We start from the raw sequence: 23,954 nt of genomic DNA, 5'->3' as shown, positions 1-23,954 counted from the left end.
GGGGCTAGGGACAAGGTATCATTACTCACCAGGTGCACTTGGTCAGGCTGTAGCAGGCTTCTTACTGTAGACCTGTAACTACAGGTAAGATCAATGTGAATAGTAATCTATATGCTGGACTCTGGGGATAAATCAGTCCCAAGACCCTGAATGGGTCACATTGTGATGTCATGCTACTGACATAGCCCTTCTGTGGCAGCTTGGGACAAGCGGGCAGGCTAGGGCAGGAGGGGTTGAGAAGTAATGAGATGTATCTACCTTGTAGGACGTCAGCTTGTGAGACAAGGTGGACACCACCTCTGCGGCTTGCCATTCTAATCCTTGACCACACCTGCCCTGGGCCAACTCACCTAAACCAACCCCATCTTTGTTAAGGTTGCCCCCACCAACTGACTAATGTGTAACCCCCAGTTGTCACACTTTCGGTGATTCATTTCAAATTCCAGAGCAGCCTTTTTTCCCCTCCTTACTGCCCTTCACCCTACCCACTACAATATGCAGACTTTCTCCCTCCCTGTCCACCTCGTGTGGCCTCAAAACAAGCAAAATAATTAGAATATTAGCTTAGGAACAGGGGACAGATCCACGATGAAACCCAGCATAGTCTTCCTTTAGGTCATCTTCTACTGTGGTATCTGGTTTTGGTCCATGGTTGGTAACCAATAGTCAGGGATACTTTATAATTAATAGTACTAAAAAGCAAAGAGTTCATCAAAGGGAATGGAATAAAAGCATTTCCTGAGGTCTCAGCCCTCTTTTCTGCTGGTGCTTAGGGATTCTGTCATGGAGAGCTTTCGAAATGGATTCCTCAGCTGATGTGGGCAAAAGTGCTTATTACCAAGCTCACTAATCTGAATTTGCTTCCCAGAACCTACATGATGGAAGGAGAGAACCAGTTCCTGCAAGTTGTCCTCTGACCTCAACATGTGCTCCATCCTCACAGATATGTATTACACACACACACACACACACACACACACACACACACACTCCCATTTTGGAAGCTGTTGAGTTATTCTCACATTTAGAATCTGAGTGCAGAATCCACTGGAGGGATGGTTCAGTAGGTCTGAGGTGGAACCCACAAATGTACATTTTTAGCAAGTGAGCAGATGAGTCTGGTACTGTGGGTCCAGGAACTACACTGTACTCTGAGGGCAAGTGAGGGGTGCCGGTCTCCTGGGTTTGATCTTAAAATAGTCCAGCCGATTGATGGCAAGATTTTGAGGTTTCTGGAGAACAAACAGGAGCTGTGCCTTTGAGGCAGAAGCTGGCAGAGCCTGTACTTTGTTGAAGATCTGTTCATTGGCCAGCCTGAACCCATGATGGGGCTCTCCCTACTGGTTTTGTTCAGGGTCCTGCCTTTTGGCTGTTCTACCTGAGCAGGAAGGCAGCCTGACCTCCAGCTGCCATACCTACATCTCTGCTCTAGAGCTTCCCACAGCTGCTAGAGCACATCCTGCCCACAGCAGGTGGTGACCATTGTCACAAATGGTCACTCATTCCAGTGGAACACCTTCGACCAATGGTAAAGGGCCACCTAGGACTGAGTCCTTCATGCCCACAGCAGGGATGGCTTGATAATTCATCTCTTACTGCTTCTCTCTTTTATCTCAGCTCTGCCGGTTCTGCCCAGTATCCCACTAGGAAAAGACCCCAGACTAATGCTTCCTGAGTCCTTGGCTCAGGGGACATCAACCAAAGACATGAAATACTGTATGTTCTTGAGAAAGTCCTCTCTCTCTCTCTCTCTCTATCTCTCTCTCTCTCTCTCTCTCTCTCTCTCTCTCTCTCTCTCTCAGAAGGGTTTCATATAATCTACTCTGACCTTGAATTTACTGTGTAGCAGAGGATAACCTTGAATTTCTGATCCTCCTGCCTCTACCTCCTGGGAGCGTTGGGATTGCAGGTAGGTACCACACCAGGCTCAGATTCTACCTTGGCCTGGCTTTCTAAATGCCAAGGAATGAAACCTGGAGTTTCATACATGCTAGATAGATGCTATCCTGAGCTACAACCCAAGCCTGCAAAGGGCACAGTTAGATAGAGAAACACAAGCTGTCTTAGAATGTTATGGAAGGCCTGGGAATAGCAGGGAAGAAGAAGGTCCAGGGGCAGATGGAGGCCTTCTGCTGGCTGCCCACTGGAGTTCAGTCAGGGTTACCTTAAGGAAGCATGCCAGTGGGTATGCTCAGGAGGAGTCCTGGAAACCTGGTCCTAAGGCCTTTTCTCCCATGTAGGGAGGCTTCTCACATTGCCCATGGGAGCTGATGGGCTCTGCACATTTCTTCTGTGTTTTCCTTCCCTGCTTGAAGCAGGAATGCCCAGATGGGGCTCATAGCAAGTGAGGCAAAGCTCTTGCTCCAATGTTTGGAGAATGGGAGGGGCTTGGAGAGTGGACAGAATTTGTGTGGTCTCCAGACACCCTGCACAATGCCACAAGTCGGTCCAGCCTTCCACAAGCACAATGGACTTCAGTTCCCACCCCAGCTCCTCTCCTGGTGTCTTCTCTCCTTATCAGCATCCCCTCTAGAGCTGCGCCAGATCCACACACTACTCCACAGAAATGTATGTGACAAGAAAGTATGCCCCATATTCCTCCATTTTCTCAACCAGGCACTTCATGTGGGGGAATTCTGGAAGAGCTACTGTTGGTCACCTTTGGTGGGTCATTTGGAGGGACAAAGCTCCCCAGAGTTTCTCTCTCTTCCATTCTCACTTGGCTCAGACAGGGTGACACCTATGGCCCCAGAACACTATGCCAGGAATCCTGTCAGCTCTTCCCCCATGACCAGAAATCTAAAGGAAGTTGGCAGGTGTGTGCCTGTAATCAAAGCACTCAGCAAACTGAGGCAGGAGGTCAACAGGTTCAAGGCCAGTGTAGGCAGCACAGTAGGACCCTGTCTCAAAGGTGGGGGTAAAGCTTGTGTGTGTGTGTGTGTGTGTGTGTGTGTGTGTGTGTGTAATGACAAACAACTCCCAGTCTTTTTGTGTGTTAGGTAAACAGTCTATCCCTGAGCTGTGTCCCAGCCCATGAAAATGCTCACAACAAATCACTTCATGCCAATGACTGATGTGGAGGAAATAATCCAAAACATGCAAAATATACACATTACATATTTCAAGGTGTAAATCTAAAATGTAGAGGGAAGTTTATGACTAAAATGCTAACATTGGTGCAGTTTAGAATTATGGGAAATTGGGAATTATTTAAATGCCTAATAGAAGGGTAATTAAGTAAATTGCGAAGAATTCTCTTGTTAGACGATTAGGAGTCATTAATACAGTTATTATGAAGACTGTGGAACATTAAGTATGAACGTAAATAGCTGACTGCACAATCACAATCATGAAAACACTTGCCTATAAAAAATGGTCACCATCATTAGGGACATACACGTTAAAGCCGACACATCCTCACCAGAATGGCTGAAATCCAGAGAGCAGGGCGGCAGCAGCAAGTGCTCCATTGTGTGCTGCACTTCAGGCTGAAGATCGCTGAGATGGCATACAGCGGTGCCAACAGCATCTTCCTGCGCCTGCGACTACATAAGACGTATGCATCGCCCTATCCGGTGCTAGATGCTCTGATCGTCCATTTTCTGGCCTTCCCGACAGAGAAGTGCCAGCTGCCCGTGCCCTGGCACCAGTCTCCTGACACCGGCACAGCGTTACAAGGCTGACCTGGTTACAGAGCAGAAGGAGCCCCTCCTAGACCTGCTTCCGCTGCAGCCCCCCACCGCTGTCCCCTGAGATCCGGCGTGAGCTTCAGAGTTCAGTCCCCAGGGATGTGGAAGATGTCGTTGTCACCATGGAATGAGAACGGTCACCTGGGGACATGGACCGATACCAGGACCCCAGGTGGTATAGTTAAAGTCCTAGTCTAGCCACTGAAGGGTTACTATGGCTCCAGTCCTGGGCAGGGAAGACTGCATCTGGTTGGCCTTCTCTGCCATTTTAGGCTTTGGTCCCTGCTCACTTCTGGAAGCTAACTGGAATTACCCCAGTTCAGCACCCCCACAACCCATCTCGCTTTTGGTATAAGGGCTGCTCTCTCCAGATACTGTGTAAGCTCACCAGGGTGCAGATAAAACCAATGCAGTTAAAAAAAAAAAAAAGAAAAAAAGAATGCTAGTCAGCTATAACTTTCATGCTCACTTTGGAAATTTGGTGTCTTCCTGTAGAGTTAAACATACACACTCATTCTATGGACCCATATTTCTCCTGGGCATTTCCCAAAGACAGAGGCAACACATTCAAAAGATAGACTTGCACAAACTGATCATAGCATCTTTATCCACTGTAGCTCCAATCCAGAAGCAATCTAGATGCCCATTAACGAATGACGAGATAAACCAATTCTGGTGAACTTTTCTATTGGAATATAAGTCAGCGATAAAACTGAAGAAATTGTTGATATTTATAGGATCACATGATGAGTCTCAAAACGTCCTGCTGAGCAGTAGAGGCCAGAAGGAAAAGAGTATACACATCATACACATAATTCTAAGAACGTGAACTCTCAGAACAGGCAAAACAGGCCAGTGGCCACAGAAGTGAGTTCAGTGGCCACCTGGAAAGGGAGGCTGAGGAAGGTAGGTGAAGGGCCAAGGCAGGCTTGTGAGGCAAAGGTCTTTATCTGATGATGACTGAAATTTATAGGTTCCTACTTTTTTTTTTTTTTTTTTTTTTTTGAGGGGCACTGGGGATGCTGGACAGCTACTCTACCAACCTAGCTACATCCACAGCCCTGGTTTGCACTTTCACAGTGCATGGTTTGGACCAGCAAGATGAGTCAGCAGCTGAAAGCAAGCACTTGCCTCTAAACCTAGTGTGACCTTAATTCCATCCCTAGGACTGAGGTGGCAGAAAGAGAAAACCTCCACTTTCACACTGTGGGCACGTGTGTGTGCACACATACATACATTTTCAAAGGAACTAAAAGCTAATACATGATTTTTAAAACATATTATTTATATCCCCAAGAAGGTAAATGCCTATGAATAACATGTGTGTACTTGTGCTGTACGCAATGGTGCACAATACACATATACTGCCTCAGCAGAGGACAATAGAAGGAAATATACCACAAATGTGATAGGGTATTATTGTGCTTGATGGGTGATATTTTAGATGATTATTTTCTTCTTCTTTTAGATTTACCATGCTTTTACCTATGGGACTCTCTTCTTATCGGCAGTATAATAAAACACTCTCATTGTTAAACTGCACGTTACTGATGGCAAGCCCTTCTAACGGTCTATAATACACTAAATTTTTAGTGTAATGACTTCCTGTGGACACTGTGCGTGTGCGCGCACGAGCGTGTGTGAGTGTGTGTGTGTGTGTGAGTGTGTGTGTATGTGTGTGTGTGAGTGTGTGTGTGTGTGTGAGTGTGTGTGTATGTGTGTGTGTGTGAGTGTGTGAATGTGTGTGAGTGTGTGTGTGAGTGTGTGTGAGTGTGTGAGTGTGTGTGTGAGTGTGTGCGTGCTTGTGTGTGTATCTATCCCTGTACATCTTAAAGCAGCTTTAATCTCCAATTCTTAGTAAACTAGCCACACATATCCTTGAGGGAAACAAATACCTGTATTTATTTATATCATCTACCATCTTTCTGTGCACTGTTTCTTCATTTATTTCTTCAGACAGTATCTTATGTGGCCCTCACTGGACTCTAAGTAACAGAAGCTGGCTTTGAACTCCTGAATCTCCCAAGGGTTGGGACTACAAATGTGTCCCTTCACATCCAGTTACATTGTCTCTTTTTAACTACAACATTTTATGTGCTCACCAAGGACTAGGATACAGGTTATCATTTTAGTACCTACCTGCCTAACCTATTGTCTTAGTCAGGGTTTCTATTACTGCTACAAAACACCTTGACCAGAATGCAAACTGGGGAGGAAAGGGTTTATTTGGCTTCCACTTCCAGATTATAATCCATCATTGGAGGAAGTCAGGACAGAATCCCAAGCCAGGCTGGAACCTAGAGGGAAGAGCTGATGCAGAGGCCATGGAGGGATGTCGTTTACTGGCTTTCTTCCTCTGGCTTGCTCAGTCTGCTTTCTTATAGAACCCAGGTCTACCAGCCCAGGGATGGCTCCACCCACTATGGGCTGGGCCCTCCCCCCTTGATCACTAGTTGAGAAAATGCCTTACAGCTGGATCTCATGGAGGCATTTCCTCAACTGAGGTTCCTTCCTCTCTAATGATCCTAGGATGTGTCAAGTTGACAGAAAACCAGCCCAATACACCTATCTCCCTCCTAGGCTGGGAACTTAGTCAGACGTCTGAGTGACGATCCCAGCCCAAGTGATAAATCTTTGTTCTTTATATCTCCAGTAACCCTTAGCCTAGGAAAAATAAAATCACTAAATACAAAGAAAATAATTCCAAGATCATACAGAGCCACTAGGTTTGGTGGTGCAGGCTGCCTACTGAATAGTCTCCTGGCGTGGATATAAACGGGCCCTCTTGCAATGTAAGTAGTGTTCCTAGTGTTGTACCAACAGCTCTTGATCGTTGTCCTCATCCCCCTGCACCCTGGCTTTGTGATCTTGAGTCTCTAATATTTATTTCTTTATCTGTATAATGGGGCTGCAGGGATTACTAAGTTGAGAGTGTATGCTCAAACCTGCCATAAAGTATCAAACACACTATGGCAGAGGTAATCATGTACGCCAGCACGTGTAAGGATACCTTTGGAGTCCAGAAGAGGATGTCAAATCCCATGAAACTGGAGGTACAGCTGGTTGTGAGCATCCTGGCATGGGTGCTGGGAACCAAGCATGGGTCCTCTGGGAGAGTGTGGAGTACTCTTAACTGCTGGTCTGTCTCTCTGGTTCCTGACTTTCTTTGTTTCTCTTTGACCCATGTCTTTATTAGCTTGCACTTGGTTCCTTGAAGTTGTGAAGTATCGTCAAGCCTCTGGGCCTTTGCACAAACTGTGCCCTGCCTTTTACCTGTACCCGTTTCCTTCAGATGACTCAGGTGTCAGCTCTCAAAGCACTTGAGGCTTCACGCTGAAATAACTCCTTCCCCCATGCCCCCTTTCTGTCACTTTAATCCGAGTTACGGCTAGAGCCTTCTGCCATATCTAGGGGGCTATTTCTCAGTTACATAATGCCACAGATACTCTGTCCTTCTGTGAGCTCCGCTCAAAGGTCTCCAAGGCATTACTGCCCTGGAGCTTTCGGCTGTTAAGTAACATGTGCATTGTCTGAACACACGCAGATACTCACGGGCCCGGAAACCCACCTCCTGAAGCTACTAAGCACCTAATGGGCAGGATGCATATATTGTGCAGATACTCTGGACAAAGAGGCATTTCCTACTCAGAGAATTAATTCATCCTGCTGCTCAGAACAACATACGCACACCATGTGCATCGCGACGTAGGGATCATTCACTTCCAAAAACTTCCGTCGGAACGCTTTGTACCTCAGGTGCAGACAAAGAGAAGCCTGCAGGCCAGAGGAGGCTCCGGTTAGAGGAGGCTCCGGTTAGAGGAGGCTCCGGTTAGAGGAGGCTCCGGCTTGCTCCCGCAGCTCCTCTGCTCCCACCCAGACCTTCAGCAGAGGGTTCAGTCTGCTCACTACTGCAGCCTTAGCCCCGGAGCACAGCAGATGTTAAAAAATCACGCACCAAGCCAGGCATGGCGGTGCACGCTGCCATCTCAGCATCCCAGCGTGTCGCAGGAAGACAATAAGTTTGAGGACGGCTTGGGGTCTGTGGTGAGCTGCTGCCTCAACAAGCAAGCAAGCAGGTCATGCACTGAGTGAAGAAACAGTTGCTGACATTGGGCTACACACTGAGTCTATTCTCAGTTTTCTGACTGTCCCTGCACAAGGAGAGACCGTGGGACAAATACTGCTTGTTTCTACCCGGTAGCTGAAGGAATCCACCCAAGATGTGCCTGTTGGCCTCAGGTCTGAATGTTTGCCGTGGCAGCAAAGCTCCACTGAGGGCTGGGGAATAAGGAGGGCATTGTGCCTGCCTGCAGACATGGCTGTGCTCTGAGGGGAGCTGGGGAAGACACCTCTGCCAGCCAGGTATGAAGCTAGAGAGCTTGGCAACCCTCTACCCTCAGAGCAGTCAGACTGAGAAGGCCCCGGTGTGGGCATGAGTTTTATCAGAGCCACAGTGGAGTTTTCTAAAACACACCAAAGATGGCGCATTCATTTCCGTGTCTGAAGGCAAGCAAGCGCTTCTTAGGGAGCTGTTGTTTGCTCTCCCGAAAGCAGTGCCAGGAAGACCAGGTTTGTGGGTGGGTCATTCTGGAAAATGCCAGCTCATTGCCACGTGTGCTTCTTACCAGTGACAGCCACCGTCTTAAGTAACTTGGAGAGAGCAGGAGGCCGCCCTTCTCCTCTTCCAGTGACCACCCAGTACATTTCCAGAACACTCTGTCTCTGCCTGTTCCCCCCTCTTCTGAATGCCCAGGTTCCTGGAGGGGCTTCCCCCCTCCGTGGGGCTCCTGATTTTCAAACTGGAAGATACTTTGGGTTGATTCCTTAGACGCTGACTGATGCTGCCCAGTATGTCATCAGACTTTATACCGTAGCCAGTCTTCTAAATATTTTGTATTTAGACAACCAATCTTCATAAGAAGAAAATAGTGTAGAAGGAAGAGATTAAAACATCGCGCCAGAAAGTTGGAGTTTCGTGTATTTTTCTTTTGGTATTTCTCTTTGTATGCATGTGTTTGTATATGTTTGTGTGCATGTGCAGTTATATACGTATGCCTGCTCATGTATGTCGGCTTCGGGTATTAGTTTTTTTTCAGCCATCATTTTTTGAGACTGGTTCTCTCTACGGGACCTGGGACTTGCCAATTAGTCTGAGTTGCATGGCCAGTCATCCCCAGGGACCCTCCTGTGTCTGCCTTCCCAGCACTGGGGTTATAGGCATGTGCCCCTGTGCTTTGACTTGTGTGCTAGGGATAGAACCCGTGTCCTTATGCATACCAGGGAAACGCTCCACTCCCCCGAGCTGCACAGGCATCCTTGGGCACATGAGGAAAAAATGAAATCTGATTATAGTAAAGTCGCTTCACCAAGTTCTGCCAAGACCTGGACTTCCCTGAGGAGGATGGTTATCAGAAGTTTTAAAAGAAAAGAAAGGGGGGTGGAGAAAGGAAGGAAGGAAGGAAAGAAGGAAGGAAGGAAGGAAAAAGAGAGGGCTGCTGCCATGCAGGCTAAGCTCCGTCACTCCGCAATCCGATTTCTCCAGTTGCAATGGAAATGGTCGTGGGGAGGGTTATGCTGCGATGGGATGGCGCTGTGTCAGCCCCTGGTAGCACCTGATAGGGTGAGGCACAGACAAAGCTCAGTTCTCCTCCTGGGCCCTTTTAGAATTTTGCTTCTGGCTTAAGGATCTTCTTCAAAAACTCTCACTAATGATTTAAAAAAAAAAAAAAAAAAAAAAAAGGAACGAAATGGCTGATTAGCAGAGTTTGCGGAGAGCCACACAATGATGAAGTGGGAAGAGGGGCTGAGGAGCTGCAGTTTTTAGGTCTGGAAGGATGAACCTGGAAGAGGACACGCAATAATAAGGTTTGAGTACCAGGCTTCATTAATCAACAACGACCCACATCGTGATGGATGCCGGGGGGGGGGGGGGTCAGCTCTGCCAAAAAGCCACAAAGAATAAGACTGAAAGAAATAAGCAGACAGCTCGGGCATAGTGGTTTAAGATAGACGTCAGAAATGACTTCCTGGAGCTATAAGAGGCTTGCCTATTGCAAACTACAATCACAGGGAATCCAGGAGGCAAAAGAACAAATCCAGCCTTTTAAGTATTATTGCTGACGTGTGGCTTCCTAGACACAGTTTCCTGTGTCCGGTGTGGCAGTCTCCAAGGGGATCTATAGCAAGGTAAAAGTATTTGTCACTGTTCTATGGGCTTCTTAAGGACAGAACACAATCCAATGCAAATTCAAAAACTCCTCCAAGAAGGTGTTTGGAAAATGTAACCCCAATGACCAAAGCCAGGGCTTGAAAGATGGGAAATGGCATTGTGGGTGGGGCTGTCTGAGGCCCTAGGTGTTCACAGGAGGTATGGTGGATGGAGGTAGGTCTGTGAATGTAAGACAAGAAACTGGCCCTGGTGAGAACCGCTGTACGCGTCTGCAGGTCAGGACAGACAAGCTGGAAGTGGATGCTTTGCAGGCCAAGCTTGCAGAACAGTAGACTGGAAAGAGAAAGGGGAATGGAAACCAGTTCAGGCTGTCATGGCTCCTTCATAGCCCTTGTCCTGTGCACTACCAGTGGAGGGCATTCCACAGTTGGCACTTAATCTATTCCCTAAACCAATTGCAGGCCACCACCTGCCACTAAGACTGCGCATGTCTCTTTTCTGTCGAAGTCTTGGCTACTGGTAGAGACTACTGTATTCCAGGGTTTCCTACATGCTTTTTGAAGCAAGCAAATTAAATAAATAAATAAATAAATAAAAATAATAAGTAATGACTGGTGGAATTCCGCATGACAGCTCTTCTCCTCTGGCAGTCCTTTTTCTTTTACTTATTTCGTGGTGCAGGTGATTGGCTAAGGGCACTTGTGCATGCCAGACAAGCTCTTTACCACTGAGCCAAATCCCATCTTCTGGCTGTATTAATGAAGGGGTAAGATGTTTGGCTAGTTAAATTGCTTTGGCATACTTCCTGCTCAGGGATAGAACAATAAGGGTCCATTGTACCTTCTGAACCAATTACCCATTGTTGTCCATGGTGTCCAATATGTGGTATCAAATCAAGCTGGGCTGACACCAGGACTATTGCTTCTCTGAATTGGTACTTCCCCTTATCCGAGAACACTGGGTGTTCTATCTCTAGAGCTTAGGGTGTCATGGCCAAACAGTACAACTGGACAGGGTCTTCGAGTAACTAAATTTTTTCTTTAAAGACAGGATCTTGTTTTATGTAGCCCAAGCCACCGTCAAACTTGGGATCTTTCCACCACAACTTCCTAAATTCTGGGGTTCCAGGGATGTGCCACTGTGCCCAGCTTCGATGAAAACTCCCAGGACAGCTTTCTGTCTGCCCACTAATATCCAAAGAATGGTCTGGTGGAAGGATAAAAGGCAGATTAACATACCTCCTTCTAGACCATGAAAGCAACAAGTCTCAAATAGTTTAAGTGGGTATGGATTATTGTATATCGATAGAAATTTAAGATTATTCCAACTCTTGCTTACTGTGCTGTGCACATGCCACTCACTATAAAACTGTCATGTAAAATTCTAGTTTTATGAAAGCTACTATTGCAAACTGTTTAGGATAATTAGAAATACAAATCAATAGTCACCTATAAGCAATTTCACTTGTAGTCTTGTTAGGTACTTGTTTGGTTAATTACCAGAAATAAGCTTTATTCACTCTCTTGTATATGTTTTCAAAGTTAAGCAGATAGTAAATAGCCAGATACAAGCAATGTTTGCCTGCTCTGTGTACTATGCGTACACAGATGGTCTTCAAACATCTCAGAGATCTACAGAATACAGCGTTTAAGATATCTTAATAATAAAAGGCTTTTCTCGCAGAGAGACACATCAGCTCCCGAAAGCAGCCCAATCTACTTCAAAAAAGATAATGGTATGGAAGCTTGCTTTAAACATGGAGTTTGCTTCAAACATGTCAAAGCTAGCCACTGGGCAGAAAGGTGCCCTTACCTCAACAGCTGACAACAGACTGCCCAAGCTGTGGACAAGCAGGACACTGGAAAGTCGACTGTCCAACTTTGCAGAGATGAGGTAGGCCAGTCCTTTAAAATTTCTGCTTCACAGAAAAGTCTGTCAGATATTCTGGGCCTGTAGGCCAAAGATGGACACCCCAAGGATACGGTGGAACCTTGAGTGACCGTCTAGGCAACCAACATTCTCTGTCCTTTCTATAGTTTTGAAAGCTGGTTACCCCACACTTCCTGATTATTCAGGTAATATTTCTTCTTCTCAGGTCTCTGATGAGGTTGAAGGCTAGATTGTAATTGTCTTACAGTTTTTCTTATTAAAGATTAAAGACAACTTAAGTTGTTTAGGATCTACGAAAATGTTTAGGGTCTAAAAGGATGTTTTTAGGATGATAAAGTAAATTATGATAAGAAAGTGGTTTAGGTGCAGAGCTTCAGACTCACCAGGAGAGGATAGTGGAATTCTTCCTCCAAGTTTGCCAAATACAAATGGACTGGACACTATAAATATAATTCTTACCCAATAATCCTTATAATTTGGACTAAAAGAGGGAAATATAATTGAGACTTTTTGTTTTAAAAAAAAAACAATTATGTATGTGAATTTTTTGTTTGTTTTAATCCCAGGTGTGGGATATTGGGCTGCCTCAGATCGCCCACAGCAGCTAAGCATGATGGAACCATACCCTAGGAGGGGTGTGAATTTTTCCAGCTGCAGATAGTCTATGCTTGGAAGTCTGGGGACTCTTGAGAGGGTGTAAATGGGGGATATCTGAGAGGCCGGGGCATGGCTGCTGCTCCTCCTGCTGCTGCCTTTATTGCTGCTGTTCCTGTTGCTGCAGTTTCTCAAGTGGTCATGAGCAAAGAGATGAGAAAAAAAAATCCCTGACAACAAAGATTGGACTTGCCCCAAGGAACCCAACACCCCTAAATAGCATGAAGTAGTCTGAAGAGGTCCACAGTCCTTTCCTCTCTAACCTGTTTAAGCTAGCGTTGGAAGGCTAGAAGGTATTAGGGTGGAATAAAGGCTGGAAGGGTGGTAAATATAAGAACCCAATAAAGTAACCCCTGAAAAATACACCTATAGCCTGGAGCCCGAAAGAGGTGGTAGAAATGAAGAGGTTTCGGGCTGGAGAGATGGCTCAGTGGTTAAGAGCATTGACTGCTCTTCCAGAGGTCCCGAGTTCAATCCTCACCAACCACATGGTGGCTCACAACCATCTGTAATAGGATCTGATGCTCTCTTCTGGTGTGTCTGAAAAGAGCAACAGTGTATTTATATACACAAAATAAATAAATTAATTAAAAAAAAAAGAAATGAAGAGGTTTCATTAACTCACGAAGGGTCTGTTGAGCCTGTTTATTTCTCCATTGGTGGATCCTTGGGGAGCTGTACCCTGAAAACATGCTGGTCTCCCAGACGGGCCACTGAACTTCTCTGAAACTGAGCATCCTGTTTCTAACCTGAGGATAACAGCCAGGACACGTCCCTGTCGTGACTGGTGAACAATAATTTGCAAAGCATTACAGAAAACACCAAGCACAATAATGGTGTGAGTCATCTATCATTTTTTTTCCCTATTTACTCTGGAAACTTAAAGCCAGCCTTTGGATCAAGTGTTGATATTTACCAAAGGCCTCTATGCTCACTCCCAACATACAACAAACCAAATATTCTGACCTTAGTTACCTTTCAACACCACTAACTGCATATGTTGGTAACTTCATTCAACTTACTATCTATCTACTTTATTTTGTCTTATCTTTTTAAAAACACTATAGTTGAAGATTTTTTTTCTTTGCTTTCTGTGTATGATATTTCTCTGGTTTTGAGGAGTACAGCTGCAGAATTTATCTAAGAGATCACACACCTTCTCTACACTAGATATTGCAAGAGTTAAGCAGGCATTCGCTGACTGGGGAACAGGATACTCACTGTGTTTTAAAGTTTTTAAATTCTAAATGTAGGTATAAAAGTCCCTGCCCTCATTCATTCAAGAACGATTCCTGAGTTAGGAAGCAAACTCTGTTAGTGCCTTGCCCACATCCCCTCTGTCATTCCTGTGCCCATGATGACGAACATGGGCTACTTTCTTCTAAGTGCTTTCTCTGGTATGTGGGCTGAAAATTCCAGAGAGCTAATGCTTACCGGCATAGTTTTTAAACCAAAGAGAGACAGACACCAGAGAATAAGGCCTCCTTTCCTGGGTTGGTGAGATGGTTCAGCAAGTTAAGGTGTCAGGGCCAAGCCTGAGGACTTGAGATCAATCCCAGGTCCCACATGGAGGAAGGAGCCAACTGAGTCCCACAGATTCTCCCTGGAAAATGTGTGCACATTTCTGTGTGGACACACAGTAAAGACATGTAATTTAAATTTATCTCGGAAACTTCACTCCTTGTATCTTTGTCTCCTCCTGAGGCACATTCCACACTGTGTCTGGGGTTCCTCCGTGGAATTCTGCCCTGGTGGCCACAGCAGCATTACTCCAATGCTCTCTGTCTCCCGCTGTCTCCGGCTCGTGCACTGCGTATTCTTATCAGCATCTTCCGGATAAGCTCCTAGTATTTAAGTCTTTTTCTCAGGGACTTTTTCTGCAATGATACCTTGCATAGAGATACACTGACCTCAGTGGGCTGGAGATGTCAACCCACACATGCATGCTATACGGTTTTTCATTTTTCTACATAGATCTTTTTTTGAGATATAGTTTCATTCTATAGCCCATGATATCCTGGATTTCACCATGTATTCTAAGCTGGCTTTAAATTTGCAGCAGTCTTCCTGTCTCAGCCTTCTGACTACTGTAATTACAGACATAAACCAACACGCCTAGTTCATTACTTTTCTTTATTATACTTTGGGGTTGGGAGTTTGAGATATAGTCTTAGTATGTCACCCAGGATGGCTACAAACGCATGATCCTCCTCCCTAAACCTCCTCATGCTGAGAGAAAAGGTGTACACTACCATACCTGATTTAGTATTTCATTGTTTCTAATATTTTAAAATTCTGTCCCATTCACCAAACACACACATGCACACACGTGCCTGCACACACACACACACACACACACACACACACACACTGCTGTGGTCTGGATCCTACTATTCTCAGTGACATAATGGACCTAGTTCACTTATGAGAGCTGATTGCTACATTTGGGAGAATTTTTGAGGAGTTTATTAAACACAAGCACTATTAAAAATTAAATCATCTAAAATTTGCCATGAGGTGGACTTTAAAAACAAAGATAATAAATACTAAATATCATTGTTTTGCTCATATCTCCATAGAGATGGTTTTCAATGGCACGTGGCTGCAGAATTCTCCCCACCTTTGACTTGAACACAGTGGGATCTGAGGCGACTCTACACCACAGGAATGGCTATAAACAAGGGAGACCTCATTCATAAAACCCAGCGGTTAAATATTTACAACCACAACATCAACAGTACCTGGCCTGGAGTCTTGCTCCAGTTCCCTGTGTTTCCTATTGTCTGTTACAATCTATTCTGCTGATTGCAACATTTATAATGTGACCCCTTATTAATATGACCCTTTACAATGCAGATCATTGTAGGTCAATAAAGACTGCCTTCTCCCGTGGAACTCCCCTGGATCCTTCATCTTATATCCCTGGGCATCTTCTCTATAACTATCTCCGTATCTCTATAACTCTGTAAGTATCAGCCAAGCTTTTCCTTCCTCCCTAAGCCCTAGACAAGTAGCCAGCCTTCCTACTGTTCCATGAACCTCTGATTGAGCTTCTCTCTGCTGCAAGATTTTGGTACTTCATCATCTTCATCTTGAGACAAGATCTGTGTTTTATGCAGTCTCAACTCACCACCCCCAACACAAACACATGATGGGAAGGGGGCTTTTTCGGATTATCTTTATATTGTACTCCCATTTCCCAATCCTCAGCCTTCCCTGTCCTATGAACCTATTGCCTGCTTTGTAGCTCACTGTTCCACATGGACTCTTCTTGCTTGTTGGCTTGCCTTCTCCATGGTCCTCCTCCCCATTGTTCTGTGAGTGAGCTCGTGGAAGGGAGCCCTTTACCTTACTCAAGGATATGTCCCCAGACCCTAGAGAGTGATGGATATACAGTGGTACTCATGGTACTCATGGGATACATCCATGAGATGAAGGGATAGGTGACTCCCTGACCTGGGTTCACCAAACCTCGTTTCCATCACCTTCTAAACACACAACTACCACCCCATCCTACCCTTCCAAGATTTTATGTTACCTCTTAGTTGAATTATTGTGATGGGTCCTCTCCCAACCCAGTGGGTCCCCAACGTAGCTGAGTTGTAGTTACTCTAAGATCATGTTGGGAGAATGAATGATCATAGGTGTTACACACAAACCCTTTGGTGAGTGGCCACCCAGGGGCACAGAGCACCGGGCCATTTCTCCAATCCTGTGTCTCTTTAAAATATGACATTTTTGTTTCATATGTCTACAGCTGCTGATGAAGCAAAAACCACCTTTAAACCTGTAATATATCTTCATCTTTCTGACTACTCTTTTAAAATAATACCCACAATTTAGTAAGCAAAAATCAAAACATGGTCATGAATTAATAGATCGTGCTCGTTAATTAATCTTAGCCATTAATTATTTCCCCAGTAAGAGCTTTATCTGTCATACACATGCAACTAAAACCTAACATATCCCCCCTTTTTGGAGTCTGGTTGATAAGTGTATTTTTTTCAAACCAAGTTTTAACCTTTTAAAGATGTTTGGTGAATTTTGTTACAGTTGTGTAACCATCGCTCTGTCCAGATAGAGAACTGGTACATCCCTCCTGCTCTCCTGGGATCAGCGGCGCAGACTGTGTCTTCCTCCCTTTTCTCTCCCTGGTCAGTCTTGCCTAGTCTCATCCTTGGGCAGCCTAGTCTCTAACGAGATAGCCTTTGGCCATGTTGTTCTGTGCCAGGTGCAGACTTCTTAGCCTGGGCACCTTCTGCAGTTTCTTCCAGCTTCCACTCACCTCCTCTGTGTCTGGGTTAATTCCCTGCCTGGTGCTCCTAGACTACCCCAGGCCTCTCTGACTGCACTGCCGCTTTGTGCTAAAATCTATCCACGTCTGAATTCTACATGGTAGACTGCCATCTGTGGACAGCAGGAACCTGTTTCCTAGGCTTCAGCCTGGAGTCTGCTGAGCAGATGGCATCAAGAGGCTGGGCAAAGACATGGGCTCTTCCTCAGGAGGCTGAGGGGACATGGGACTTAGCTGACTGGGGCCTGTGTTGGAAATCCTTAACCCCTTCCTCTCAATAGCATCTTCTATCCCTCTACTCTGGAGGAAACTATTTCTCCAGATAGTTCTTGGGGAGTCAAGGTCAAACCTGGGAAAGGGGAGCTGGGGACGGGAGTCCTCACAGCACAGCCAGAGAGTGACAGGATGAAGGGGCAGGGGCAGAGGGAAGACAGAGCTTGCACCACGCTGCACTAGTCTACCCTGAGATGAATATTGTGATTGAACCAAATATTGAAATACGGGAGGGAACAGAGAGCCCTTTTTGTAAACACTCCTCGCCACTGGGGACTCTGTGATCCTATTGCCCAACGGATAATATTTACAGAACCTATATTTGCCAGCCCCTCCTCTGTGCAGGCGCTGTGCCAGGTTCAGGTTCCCAAGGAGAAGGTGTAATAGTGGCCCCGGCCACGCCCCCTGTCACTTGTGGTCCGCCATGCTTTCTCTACTGATGGATGTGTGGGGTGAGTTAAATTATCCCCCTGCTGAAGAGCCTTTTAGCTAACAAGTGCGGAGAATGGATAAATGGATAACTCTCTTTTAGGAGAATCTCTGGCGTGTGTCCTACAGGGCTTTGCATCCCCAGTGACACAGGTTCTGGCTGTTCCCGCCCTACAGTAGCCCCTTGCTTGGTACCAGGCTCTCTGTTGGTTCCTTCCCTTCCCCGTGCCCCATCAACACTTCCCAGGTCATCTCCCAGATGACTTACAGTCAGCCCTTCAACTCCCAGGTTCTACAGCCTCAGATTTAACCAGCAGAGGCTTGTGGATATTTGGAAGACAGTTGTCTCCAAATTGAGCATGTGCGGGTTTTTCTCCCTTGCCACGCACAACTCTCTAAACAATACAGCATCACAACTGTTTATATAGCATTGCTTTAAAGTCAGTGTATATCATCTAGAGAGAACTGAAAGCATATGGGAGGAGGTGCAGAGGCTATATGCAAATCATTTTATGAGACTCGCCCGTCCCAGACACTGCAACCTGGTATAGACAGCCCTGGAACTAATCTCTGTCAGATATTGAAGGACTAGCACATCGGAACCAATTCCTCCTGCCAGGATTTACTTCTGGGGAAAACTTAAAGACAAATAGTGACCAAGATAAAGAACAACCCTGCCATGGAGAAGTCTTTGGGTCCTTGGTGGGTTTTGTGTATCATTTTAGGCTGCAAACAGCCTGGAGTTTTCCCTGGGCACTAACAAACACCAGTGAATGAGTGAACAAACGTCCTTACTTATCCCCATAAGAGAGAGTAACTGTGTTAAAGTCCGTTTATGCTCAGGGAGGTAAAAGCCTTGCCCATGATCCAGCCAGACTGGTTGGTAGCAGCTGCTGGCCAGAATCTGGGATTCTTCAGTTTTATTTCAAGTGAGTCTCGGCTCTGGAAAATGACTGAGCATAGAAGGGTGAGCCATGGTAATTCCAGTGATTAACGATTAATTCACTAAGAAACTGCTGAGATTCAATCTAGAAATAAACGGGTTAGTCTCACCCTAACCCCACAGCCTCCTCTCCCTGCAGCCTTGGACAGATAACTTGTAGAGTAGCAATGGCCAATGGGTGCTCATGGAGGAACTGAGGCAGGAACTCTGCAGCCACAGGGGCTCCGGCAGCGGTAGCTCTTTGGCCTCTTAGATTTTCGAGGCTGGGGAGATGGCTTGGTGGGCAAAGTGCTTGCTATTCACTGCTATTCACTTGCTTTCAAGCAGGAAGGCCCTGCGTTCAATTCCCAGCATCAGTGTGGAACGTCCAGCTCCTCCTCCCCCCAGCTAATCCCAGCATTGCAAGGATGGAGACAAACAGATCCCCAGGAATTACTGGTCAGGCAGTCAGTCCCCTTAGGGTTAAAGGAGTGGGCTCCAGGATCACATTCAGATCCTGTCTCAGAGCAATAGAGGGAGATACCAAACAGTGGGGACTTGAGGGGATATGCGGGGACAGAGGAGAGAGGCTGGATTTCATTTCAAAGAGGCTGGTCTTGCCTCAGGCTCAAAGGGAGAGTTTTAAGCGATATCGTTAAAATGGTTATGACCTAAACTTGAGCTGGTATGGTGTTTTGTGCCTTTAATTTCAGTACTCAGGAAACAGAGGCAGGAGGATCTCTGTGAGTTTGAATTCTAGAATTTTCTGTTATACAAAGAAAGTTAAAGGAGAGCCACGGAGTGAGACCGACTTTAAAAAATATATATATATATATAATCACCTAAAGTTAAATTATTTTAATAGATTTTGGGTTTGAAGAGAGGCTTTTGGACTGATGAGATATCACAGGGAAAGGACTTTAAATGCAAGTCTGACTGAGTTTTGATCCCTAGAATCCAGCATGGAATGAAAGACCCAAGCAGAGAGTTGGGGCATGGTGACATATGCATCTCTTCTCTAAATATTTTTTTAAACGGGGGAGGGGGCACTAGCTAGTATTTGGAGTGTCACTAGATCAATTTACTGGATTGCCATCAGATTTTTTCGGTCAGAACCTCATGGTTCCCATCATCAGAAATCAAGTGTCACAGGATGGATGTAACTTTGCTGTGTGATTTGTACAAGGACAGTATCTCATTCTGTTTAGGGAAGTGGCCTTCCCTATCAAAATTTCCACCTCAGTTTCTTTTGTTCTTTCTGGATCTTTTGCCTCAATCCTTTCATTTATTCATGAAAATTCCATCTAGGGCAGAATGCAGCGCCTTCACAGATAGATAAGGCCCCCATCCTCCCTGACCTTTGCAGAACTCATCTAGACTGAGATGGTGTTTTGTGTGAAGTTATTTGTGTTTAAATAAGGCATTTTCCCCGTTGTTCCGGGTTTGTTCACTCCTCCTCATGGTGACACCGATCGCCACCTCACCCAGCAGAGTGGGAGAGTGGGTGGGGAGCGTAACTTGCCGCCAAGGGGATTCGAACCACAATCTCTCCACCTAGGCGGAGCCGAATCTGAGTAAGCGGTGGCGTGGAGAGCGGCAGCCCGGAGTGGGCGGGGCCGGCAGAGACCCTCCCCAGGTGGGCGGGGAGTTATAGACCCGCCCCCGCGCAGAGCTGAGAGTTGCGCTGCGCGGCTCCGCCCCCTTCGGCCCCGCCCCCGCAGCGCCCTGCAGCTCCTCCTCTCTCTCATTGGCTGAGATATAGACCCTCCCTTTTGGCCAATGGTCGCCGCCGCGGCGCGGCTGTCCGCTATCTGATTGGTCAGAGTCTCTCAGAATGGCAGCTAGTGGACCAATGGGGAGAGGCAGCTCGATGAATGGCTGGTCCGGGTGGGGAAGGCAGGAGGCGGCGATCCCGGCGGAGGGGGCCGTTCGCCAGCTCCGAGGCAGAAAGTGCCACGACTCCACACGCGCGCACGCAGCCAGCGAGCGGCCGGAGCGGACGGCGGACGGGGCGGACGGCGCCGGGGTCGCAGTGTGTGCAGCTGCTCAGGGGCGGCTTCTCGGTGGAGGCTCGGCCGGCTCCTCTCTCGCGGTTCCGCGGCGGCGGCGGCTGCTCTTGCCCTCTCGCTCTCCCTCTCGCGTCTCCCGCTGCAGGTAAGAAACTTGGCCGGGCCCTGCAGCGGCGGCGGCGGTGGAGGCGCGCGGGCTGGGCCGTCGGGGCGCCGGGCCGGTCGCGCCGCGCCGCGAGTGACACGTCTCCTCGGCAGCCCCTCCCCCGGCGGCGGCGCCGGCCCGCCCGCCCTGGCGGTGGCCGCGGCCCCTCGGGTGGGACGGAGCTGCGTGTGCCAGGCCGAGCCCGTGCAGGGGCGTCGGCCGAGCGCGCCCCTCGGGCTGGATCCCCTGGTCGGCCGGCCAGGAGCTGCGGCGGCCCCGCGGCTCGACGTGGCGACCCCTCCCTCTCGGCCCGGCCGTCGGGCCAGCCCGCGCGCTCCGAAGTTGGGCTAAGAAAGTTGGCGGCGGGGCGGGGCGGCGCACAGCTGGCGGAGGAAGGGGTTAAGTTTCGGGAAGCCACCGGATGACGTTGCCGGGCCGGAGTCCGGGCCGGAGGGGGCTGGGGGGGGGGGACGACGGAAGGCGGTGGGCCGGCCTGGGACGAGGGCTGAGACTGGATTGGCGATGCGGGGCCCAGAGCCCTGGGCTGCGGGGCTGTGGCCACTGGACACGTCGGCGGCCCCGACGGGGCGGGCGGGGGCCACAGGGCTCGCCGCGGGTGCTGTCCCGGACTGGCCATAGCAACTTCCCTGAGTACGGGATGAGGCTTCCTGCTCCCCCTGGCGGCAGGGCCGCAGCACCGTTTCCCGGCGGGTCCTCGCGGAACCGGCACGAGGGTGCTGGACCTATCCGGGGTTGGGGCCACCCGGGTTCCTGCCTGGCTTCTCTTTCCCGCGCCCACGATGAATGGACCGGTGGTGCCAGGCCTGGGCGGAAGCCGGCACCTCCGGCCCGGCGGGCCAAGCGCGCTGGCACTGGGCCGGCCGTCTGTCCGGGCCCGCCAGGCTCCCCGGTAGTGCCCGGGGAAGGGAGGCCGACTGGCCTCGCGCTTACTGCGGGCTGTGCAGGATGCTTCAGGGACTCTTTCCCGTAAGTTGTCATTCCTGGTGGACGACGGTTGCTAACCAAGTGCTTTCACTCAGAGGTTTCCCATTTCCTCATCTGATAAAACAGGTGAGAGAGACAGCAGTGGAGACCCAGCACATGTAGGGAGTAGCCAACTCATATTGACTGTTCTTGTGGGAAGTGTGTTTAGGGACGTGGGAAACAAGGGAACGAGGTGGAGCTTGGCTTGCACTGTAAACCACTGTAGAAGTCACGCACCTGGATTCCAGCCCCTTGAACATTGGAGGGTCATCATGTCTCCTAACCTCTGAACCTGGATTTCCTTATCTCTGGCCTGAAGATAGTACCACCCACTCACCACTGGGGTCAAGAGAACTGAGCAGGAAGTGTGAGATCTTGTGCAAAACAGGGCAATTTGGCAATAACTCCTGAGGTCAGAGGTCAGGACTGGGAGACACCAAGGAAATGAAACTTGGAGGGATCCCTGGAGCCTCCCACATCTGTTTGCTAAGCTAGTTGTTCATTTGCTTAAAGCCTAATGGTGGGGGTTGGGGTCCTGGGTGGGATTTTGAGCAGAGGCTCACACCGGACACAGCCCTTCACAGTTGAGTATCCTCTCACAGAACTTCCTAACATTTTTTGTTATTGTTCTTGTTTGTCTTAACTTCCCGAACCTAGAAAATTTTCAGGGATTTGCTGGGAGTTGTCTGAATGCGTTAATGAACTTTGCCAGGTCAGCCCACTATGGTCTGCCAACTTGCTTCTCTTTAGAAGCAGCTTCCTGTTATGAGGGCCTGGAGATACCACTTCCCTTCTGTGTAAGTTCAGGAGGAGAGGTACCAAGTGGTCAGCACAGACCTGTTAGCTTTCCATGGTTGCCAGGGCAAGTCTGGATTGCCCGCCTCCTGGACTAGTTGAGGCCTACAGAAGACAAGATTCGGGGATGAGGCCAGAAGAGATGTTGAGGTTTTGGATCAGCGGGTTCGTGTGAGGCTCTGGCATAAGCTACAGCAGAACTTTCTGTTTCCATATTTAGGACTTGAGCTCTGATTGTCTACCTGTTCTGAAAGCTAGGGTGGTAATATAATGTTTGGTTAATTTTGGTTGATGGGAGACATTTTTCTTCTTTCTCCTTTTCTCCTTCCCCTCCTCCCATCCTGCCTTCCTCCCTCCCCTTTTTCTTTCTGCAGTTTTTCAGAACAGTCTTAGGTAGTCCTGCCTGCCCTCTATGTGATCTAGGCTGACCTTGAACGCCTGGCATTCTTGCCTCTACCTTCCAAGTACTGGGATTACAGGTGTGCACCTAAACACCCAGCCTAATGGAGAGTTTTAAATAAATCCTGAATCGAGTCACATTCGAGCAATTATGCTCTTTGCTGAAATGAGCCTTAACTCTACATGGTACAATAATTATATAGCACCAAACTCAATTTAAATGGTTGCATGCAAATGATTTAATTGGGATATTGGGTTATTGTGTAGCAGGGGTACCTTGTAAAAGCACAGGAGCTACAACTAACAGACATGTGACAAGGGGCGCCAACAGTCCTTGTGATTTTCCTTGTCTAAAATCTTGCTTCTCGAAGGAAAACATCCATTGTGTTACCCCTCTATAAGTTCCAGGCCTAAAAAGTGGGGAAGGCCTCTGAGTTTCTCCAATGAGCTATACAAACATGGGCTGTCTGGCTCCTGGAGGAAGCCAACATTGGGGCTCTTAGGAGTTTGAAGTACTGGGTTTCTGTAGTTCATACTAATTAGACTACTGTCTCATGGTATAAAATAATCTGAATCCAACTTCATTTTAAAAGGCTTGCGATTTAGAATCAGATCCCACACTGCTATGAGTTTAGACACAATACGCCCATACTTAGGGTAGGCATGGTGTCACCCATTCAGTATATGAGCTCCTGGAAGCCCAGCAAATAAGGAGGTTTGGGAATCTGTTCCTTTTGTCATCTGCTCAGTGACATTGGTCCAGCTTTCTGAACAGGCTGTGGGGCCACATAAGTTTATCCTGATGGGACAATAATTATCCAAGGGAGGACCCAGAACTAGAAGATCAAACGAGTTTTAATGGCAAGGGGTAGAATCCGTTATAATTTGGCAGTGCAGGAAGGCACTTGGCATTTTGTTCCTTTCTGAAACGTCTTTGTTCTGCGCTTTCAAACTCCATACATACAAAGAAATGGTGAGAGCTGGATTGTGTGAAGCTGTCCACAGTGGCACCGCCGTCTCGTGTACGGACAGCCACATACAGCTACCTAAGTTAAAGTGCAGAAACACTTGAACACTGCTGAGTACTTGGACTCCTTGGCATTGTCTTGGCAAGCCTGACCAGGCAGCACCAGGCTGGGGTGGCTGCTGATCTCCAAAGGTTCAAGTCCCTGTTCCTCCTAGTGACATGAAAACATAATAATATTGGACTAGGCGAATATCCATTTTGTCTTCCAAAACAGATGCTAATTGTAGTTTAAGCACTTAGCCCAGTTACTTGTCACCTTAGAAAACATTAGTCTT

The 23,954-nt window shown here is 47.6% G+C and overlaps 1 protein-coding gene across 5 annotated transcripts in view; it reads left to right on the top strand.

The window, feature by feature from the left end:
* The first annotated feature begins 20,239 nt into the window (after positions 1 to 20,239).
* RRBP1 (ribosome binding protein 1) overlaps positions 20,240 to 23,954 on the top strand; it is a 62,058-nt gene continuing 58,343 nt past the window's right edge. For all 5 annotated transcript variants that reach the window (XM_080930836.1, XM_080930834.1, XM_080930835.1 and 2 more), the window contains exon 1: positions 20,240 to 20,474. The gene's annotated coding sequence lies outside the window, so the exon portion shown is untranslated. The remainder of the gene's footprint in view (positions 20,475 to 23,954) is intronic.

Source organism: Micromys minutus (genome assembly GCF_963924665.1).
Source record: "Micromys minutus genome assembly, chromosome: 17".
Taxonomy (NCBI): domain Eukaryota; kingdom Metazoa; phylum Chordata; class Mammalia; order Rodentia; family Muridae; genus Micromys; species Micromys minutus.
Note: the sequence above shows the minus strand (reverse complement) of the source record. Positions and strands in the feature narration are given on the sequence as shown.